The 7380-nt window shown below is 34.9% G+C and overlaps 1 long non-coding RNA gene across 1 annotated transcript; it reads left to right on the forward strand.

The window, feature by feature from the left end:
* Positions 1-4990: 4990 nt before the first annotated feature.
* Positions 4991-6778, forward strand: LOC138306248 (uncharacterized). Its single transcript, XR_011205817.1, has 3 exons — positions 4991-5952; positions 6204-6295; positions 6504-6778. It is a non-coding gene; the product is annotated as an uncharacterized lncRNA (long non-coding RNA).
* The last annotated feature ends 602 nt before the right edge of the window (positions 6779-7380 follow it).

The following is a 7380-nucleotide window of genomic DNA, read 5'->3' on the forward strand; positions in this document are numbered from 1 at the left end:
AGGAGGAGGAGGACAGCCGAAATACCGGCCTAGCATTATGTCCATCTGAATACGTTGTGACTTGAATCTTACATTAGTGATGTGTTTCACATTCATAGAAACATGTCAGGGCTTCTTGATGTACAGAATGCTGAACTGGTGGCTATTATGTAGACTAGTCTAGCAAGCTACATGAGGCGAGTGGCCTTCAACCCTCTTGGTGACGAGCGTGTAAATTTCAGCACAGTAAGTTCTGTTTGTAAATAAATCCTACTCTTGGTCGTGCCAGGCATTGCACCGAATATGTCATTCCATTTCGCAATGAGTATTTCCCAGGAGTAATTTATTGAGGTTTTGAGTTATCTCTTCATTCTGTAGAGGAGCAGTTAGCAAGATAGGCAACATGGCAGGACTGGTTGCAGATCAGATCTTTACGAAGTCAAACTATCTAAAATGTATTATCGAATTTTCCAATAAGAGAGTTTAATTTTTGTGATATTTTAGAATTTGACTGACTCTTTATGTCAGAGGCAGACCATTTACTTGGATATAACTTGTCGAAAATTCACAAGATGAATGGAAGATTATCATGGAACCGTATTAATTTTGAAGAATATGATCTGGTCCTAAAACAAAATATCAAGATTTAGTGGATTCTTAAAGGAAACTACATTGAGAATTCAGTGAGAAACGGCAAAGTTGATGAAAAGAAAGCTTAAAATTTTCACATGTTGTTCAGTAGACTTTGTAGGTGATTCTTGGATAAGTGTTTTAATGGCGGTGCCGTGAAATTGATTACATAGGGTAGTTGGGGAACGGTGGGTATTGTATTGTGTTACGCGTGTGAATGTATTCAAGGAATATGGAAGCGATATGTAATGACAGTGAAATTATTGGGAAAGAATAACGAAAGCATTCGCAGGTCAATTTGCAATAGATAGAATAGTAAAAAATATTGCTACTTGAGGATTGTGTAGGAATGTCTATGTTGCCTGTGATCGAAATGATCCCTAGGAAGAGTACTTGGATTTTCGGAACAACAAGGAGTAATTTAATGCGTTGTTGGTCGAGTGTGAGAGTGGTTGTTATGTTGAGATGGAGAGGGCACGTGCCTTACGACGAGGCATGACGCATAGCTGTTAATGATAGAGAGCTATTACTAAATCAAACAACAATTATGTCGATGGAGCCACGAATCAATGTACAAAACAGGAAAATATGTTAATAATATGTATTATGTGAAGTTTTCTATTACATTTATGTTGAATTTGATTACATCTATTTTTTTATTTATCTGTCCAATTGTACAATGCTGTATGTGGTGTCACTCTCTACCTTTCACTGTATATTAGTTAACCAGTAGCTGTAGATTAGTTTCAATAGTTGAAACTAATCTACAGCTACAGGTTAACTTATATACAGTGAAAGGTGTACTAATCTACAGACAGAACAAGTACTTGAACAATAGTCTAAATAAAGTACTGGGTACAACAAAAGATGACATCACATCCATGTTTTTAAATCTGCTTACAATACAGATCCTTATAACCTTTGTTTGTTTGATTAATTAACGTCCTATTAACAGCTATGGTCATGTAAGGACGGCCTCCCATGTATGCGGTGTGTTGCGTGTATGTTGTGCGAGGTGCGTGTTTTGGGAGACTGCGGTATATTCATGTTGTGTCTTCTTGTATAGTGGAACTGTTGCCCTTTTTATAGTGCTATATCACTGAAGCTAAGCAGGAGCAGAAACTACCACTTTTAAAGACTTTGGTGTGTCTCGGCCAGGGCACAACCCAGAGCCTTCCTCACAAGGGCGAACGCTCAACTCAAGGCCTAAAGTGAGGCGGTGCCAAGGGAGGCGTTAGGAAAGATAAAGTCAGTTAGGAAGAAGAGAAAAGATAAGATCCTAAATTTAGTCGCCTTTTACGATCATGCAATAGGGGCAGCAGGTACAATTCTAACTCCCTACCTGCAGGGCCTCCTTATAACCACTCCGTTATCAAACGTAGTGATACTAAGGATCTGTATTTTAATCAGATTGCCATGAATTCTGCTCTCCTGGGGAGATAATGAATGGGGATGTGGCATTAAAGTATAGGGGCTACCTACTCCTGTCACCCCTGGTAGGATTGGGCCCGGTGCTGCCTTCATTTAAATTCTGACTTGGGTGCATCATGTGCAGTTAAAACATGGGAGAAATGGGGGTTGGAACTTTACCCACCGCATTCTCACTTTTCTCTCTCTCACTCATGACCTCAGAACATTTCACCCAATCTGCCACAGTCGCATTGATTTTTCGGTCCTCATTTAACAATTTCATGCAGAGACAACAAATGTCTGGATATGCCTAAAATTGCCGACATGCCGATACAGCTTTGGCATAAAAGTCTGCCTCAGAGTGCCCAGCTTTTATAGCATTCTCCACCAAGATTTCCATTGCTGTAACCAGGTCCGGCCCTTTTGTCAATGAAGGCTTGCTTGCCAGGGACCTTACGTGTTTTAGTGATCCTTCCACAGCTTTTTGCGACATCAGCTTCAAGTCTCCTCCATCCGCTGTATGCGGACCTCCATATCTGTTGATATACTGTCTTGTTCTACAAAACAAACAGTATAAAATTCAAACGACAGTCGATGTGAAATACGCCAGTCCAGAAAAGACCTGTGCTTTTTTCTCTCTTCAACCAAGACAATTCATCAACGGCAAAGCCACCATTCGAGGTATTACACTGGACACCCAGCAATAGAATCATTTACAGCGGTTAATTACTCGTATAAACATGTACATTAAAATTGTTGAGGTAGAAAAGTAGACAGATTGATAATCAATAAAAGGTAAATGTTCTACCATTTTTAACACAGCGCTATAGCATAGCGCTTGGGTTTATGCCGTCTGGTTTGACCCGATTTGTAAGACATAGTAGGACTTGCCCCACAACGACATCTAGCGGTGATTTTGCGAACCATTTCATTCATAAACTTCCATTCATAAATTTCCGTTCATTCCTTTCAACCAATCAAAATGCTGTCTTCCAATTACTGCTTTACTAATCATTTTATGATTGCGTTAAATAAGTAAATAAAATCAATAAAACAACAATAAGTGTTTGCTGTATTTTATTGAATGCAGATTAGCATCGTAATGTGAAAAATGCGTATTTAATATATTTCAACGGAAACCTTACACTAGCTAGACCGTATTACAGTCATATCGTTGCCTGAAATATAGTTCAGTGTTCTGCACATGCAACATTATTATTGTGCACGGAGAAGAATTACGGAGAAATCAAATTACATAATAAATTAAATGGTAAAATTGTTAATCGGGTAGCCTAATGGTGTAATAATAATTATTCGTACATTTTAATAACTAATTTGCCATACGCGTATTAATTTTAATCAGTCTTCGCTGCCATCCCGAACTCATCGGGTGTATATCTCGAGAATATATTCTTATTCCCCGAGGAGTTCCGGATGTCTTCGCTGCAAGATTCTTCCACCTTCGACCCTGACGAAATATCCACTAACATCACATTTATTGCATCATCGACTGCTAAAAATGTATTAGTATTAGAAAACATTTTGTGTACCAATTTTACATGCCTGGGATATTGTATTTCATTAAATAATACTTGTTTGCGAGATCCATTTTATCGCACATTTCAACATCCAAAGTTATTGGACAGTTTGACTGAGGTACCGTTGACTGATGCTGTTTATCAACATTCAGCTAGATCTATCACAGTATCTAACGTTATGTTAGTTTAGTTAATGACGATAATTTTTTTTACATTTGCCCAGTTCTGATAGGATTCGACTGAAAGACGATTGATAAGTGCAGGTGCTCGTTTGACGACATTTGTCATCTAAATTAACGCCGATTTGTCGACATTAACTCTCGACTAATCAACGTGCCTACAATGTACGCATACTACTTAACTTGGACCCAACCAGTAGTCGTTACGGAACAGTAGTCGTGAATGTGTACATATTCTGTTGTGAATCCAGATTTCCGAATGGCTGGAACTACTGTCAAAAGCTTCATGATAGTGTTGTTTTGTTTATGTGGAAATAATGTGTTTCATCAGAAACATATATCTGGTTTCATGCTTAGGAGACTGGCTACCATTCTCTAGGGACAAATTAATTAATTAATTTTAACCACCTCACTGGAATCTTATTGTGTTATTCATTGGTTATTTTTAGTCCTGTACTAGAATTTACAAATGTTAAATCATATTTATTTTTGGAGAAATGTAAACTGCATCTATTTGATGAATGTGAATGCATCATTCATTCATTTGAAATTGTTGTGCATGAATTGTCAGAATAATAATCTGGCTAATTGAAGCAGAACTCAAGATTAAAGTTTATATAATAATAGACCATCAAATTTTCAAATGACATTTAATTTGTGGTGTACTTTCATATTTAAGACATCTTCAGTCTACTTTGTCATGTTTTCATGTTTTTCAGAGATGAAATTTATATTCTTATAACCAGATATTGAAATTGTAATTAAATCATGATGTGAATTTAAAATTAGTCCATATAATATTTGATTTACGATTATACCTGAGCAAAAAGGTGTGTTATTTGGCTAACAAAATACAAAACAGGTTGAAAACACACAAAAAAACTGTCCAATCTTATTCAATTAATCCTTATGATTATCATTATCTTATCAAAATTCAAATATGATTCTAATAACTGATCAGTGATAATGATTGGCACTAAAATGATAGTTAAAAGATGGATCTAATGTACAGTACATCTAGATAGACTGATATATGTCATGAACAATATTGACCAACAGAAAGCTGACATATATATACCTAGTGTTGGGAATCGATTGAAATTCATGGCCCAATCACAGGGGCCCGTAACTACTGTATATATTAATTATAAGATATATTTTCAATCACTGGGTACGTTATATATCACAGTATTGGGACTGGATATAACATACGTATACCCATTGACTGAAAATATATACCATAATTAATATAAACAGTAGTTACGGGCCCCTGTGGTCCTCATCAGTTTTATTTAAACCAATCAATGATCGATTAGAATTTATTATTTTATTCCTTGATGTGTAAACAATTCTCATATAAATAATAGCCTTCAAAGGCAAACTGGCTTATGATCGCGAGGCCTCTCTAGATCTGTGCTGTTATGTTTTCATGTCAATTATTTTCTTTACAAATCATGCTCATCTGAAGATTTAGATTACTACGTAGTGCTTATGCGCTCTTCAACATTTAAAATTTGAAATGATATGAGTGACAACCACATACAAGCGAACGATTTTAACGAGCTGTCTATGATTTTTTTTTGCATGTTTTACTGATCAGCTACCTTTATACTTTGGTTTATCATGGTGTCGTAAAATTTCCACCTCAAACCTTACGATACTTGACAAACTCCATTAATCTGAATACCACTATCATCATATAATGATACATTTTTATGTGTTTATATGCATGTGAACCCTGTTTTATGATGTTCAAATATTGCATATGTTTGTTAAAAGTTTTGCTCAGATCAAAGTGAAAATGTGTTTCTCTTGCATTCTACCAACCGGCAACCCTCTGTCTTAGTGTTTCAGTATAACTAAAGTGCTAGCTACCTTTGGCTTTGGGAATATTTATTATCCTATCAGTGCAGTGTTTTCCATCTTTTAACAGATCCAGAAACCTGAGAGCAAGATGCTTGAACAGTTCGGCAGATCAATATATGAAGGTGGCAAACAACCACCTTCACATGATCAGATAACCTGGTCCATAATTCAACTACTGGTGATGCGACCCAGCATTACTGAAGGAAAGGACCATGGAACTATGGAATCCTTTCACCATTGAGGAAATTTATCCTCGGAAAGATCACAGATCAAGAGATGTCTAGATATTTTAGCCGCCAGATGTCATCATATCTTGCCATATCAACAAGTGGCAGAGACAAGGTCTCAAGGTAGATATAGTCCATATAAGCTAATATTAATTTGCATGCGAGGGAAACATCTGTTTTACAATGTCATTTAGGATACTTTTATCATGGAAAGTAGACAATAATAAAAGATATGTTAAAGTATACTACAAATTGATATTTTTTTAGCACTGCATATCACTTGTTTTAAGGTATGTTAACAATTCATTAAAGATATCATAATAAATGATACTACCAGTCATTTCATTCTAACAATTCATCTTCTTTCATTTCAGCACAAATACTTGTTTTGGAGAATGGTACGTGACTTAACAACAACATGAATAGATAAATCCCCTTTAAAATTCATAAGGAAAATTCTATATTGGTAAGTATTACAAAACTTTTTTTTTCCGAACTTACATGTTAATTTTAATGTATTTAAAAAATGTTGCTAAAAGTAATATATTTGAGCAATTGTTTGATGCATTTGCAAGACATTCCCAGACTTTCACAAAGTGATAGCAACAATAGGAAACTAATGTGTTTATAATGATGCATATTTGACTCATTGAAAACTATTTCTTTTCTTCCAGATAAGAAAGATTAATGAACTGGAACCACAAACTTGACAGGTCAACAATTCTACCCTTGTGAGACTGAACAATGACCTAACATAAATAATAGAAAATTTTACGAGACAATTTATCAACTAGCAGCAAAAGGAGTTCAATTTTATCATGGAAATAATTTATTCTTGGCCGGAGTGAAAATCATTATTAATTGCTTGAGAAGAATCTACATGATTATTATTAATTTCCACTTAATGATATTGCAGCTATAATTCTGTAATAAGTATATAATTGTTACATATTAAATTCTGTGAATTGAACATATTATTGAAAGACATGTGTACCAATATGCATGTAATCCATGAAGCATCTCTTTTTGTTAATTTCTGAATTGTATGTATTTAGGCCAATTTCCACAATATCAATAACAAATATCAAAAATTGAATGGCATGTTAAGATCATGTTACAAGAATGAGGTACATATCAATTTACCTTCTATATGTTTAACTAAATAATGTTGTAGACTTGAACTAAACAAAATATGCTATTCTTAACAGCAGTGTTATATAAGCAGAAATTTGACAGCGCAAAATGCAACATTTACACAATTCAACAATAACAGAAATATTACATATCATATTAAATGTTAATGTAAATGTATGGATAGATAAAATGTTATACATATGTACTTAAACAATTAGAAAGTACTGTGGGTATGTGAATGCAAGTTTAATGACCAGGAAAGAATCTAAGCAAGTAAGAAGAGTGTTTTGTGTATGTATATTGATAATCTATACAGCATGAGAAAAAGCTATGCACGAGTGTAAGGGTACATGTATGATTACACACGTGGGAAAGAGTAAATATATATGAAGTATGTATGATGATCATTGATCACAG

This window comes from Argopecten irradians, chromosome 13 (genome assembly GCF_041381155.1).
Source record: "Argopecten irradians isolate NY chromosome 13, Ai_NY, whole genome shotgun sequence".
Lineage (NCBI taxonomy): Eukaryota > Metazoa > Mollusca > Bivalvia > Pectinida > Pectinidae > Argopecten > Argopecten irradians.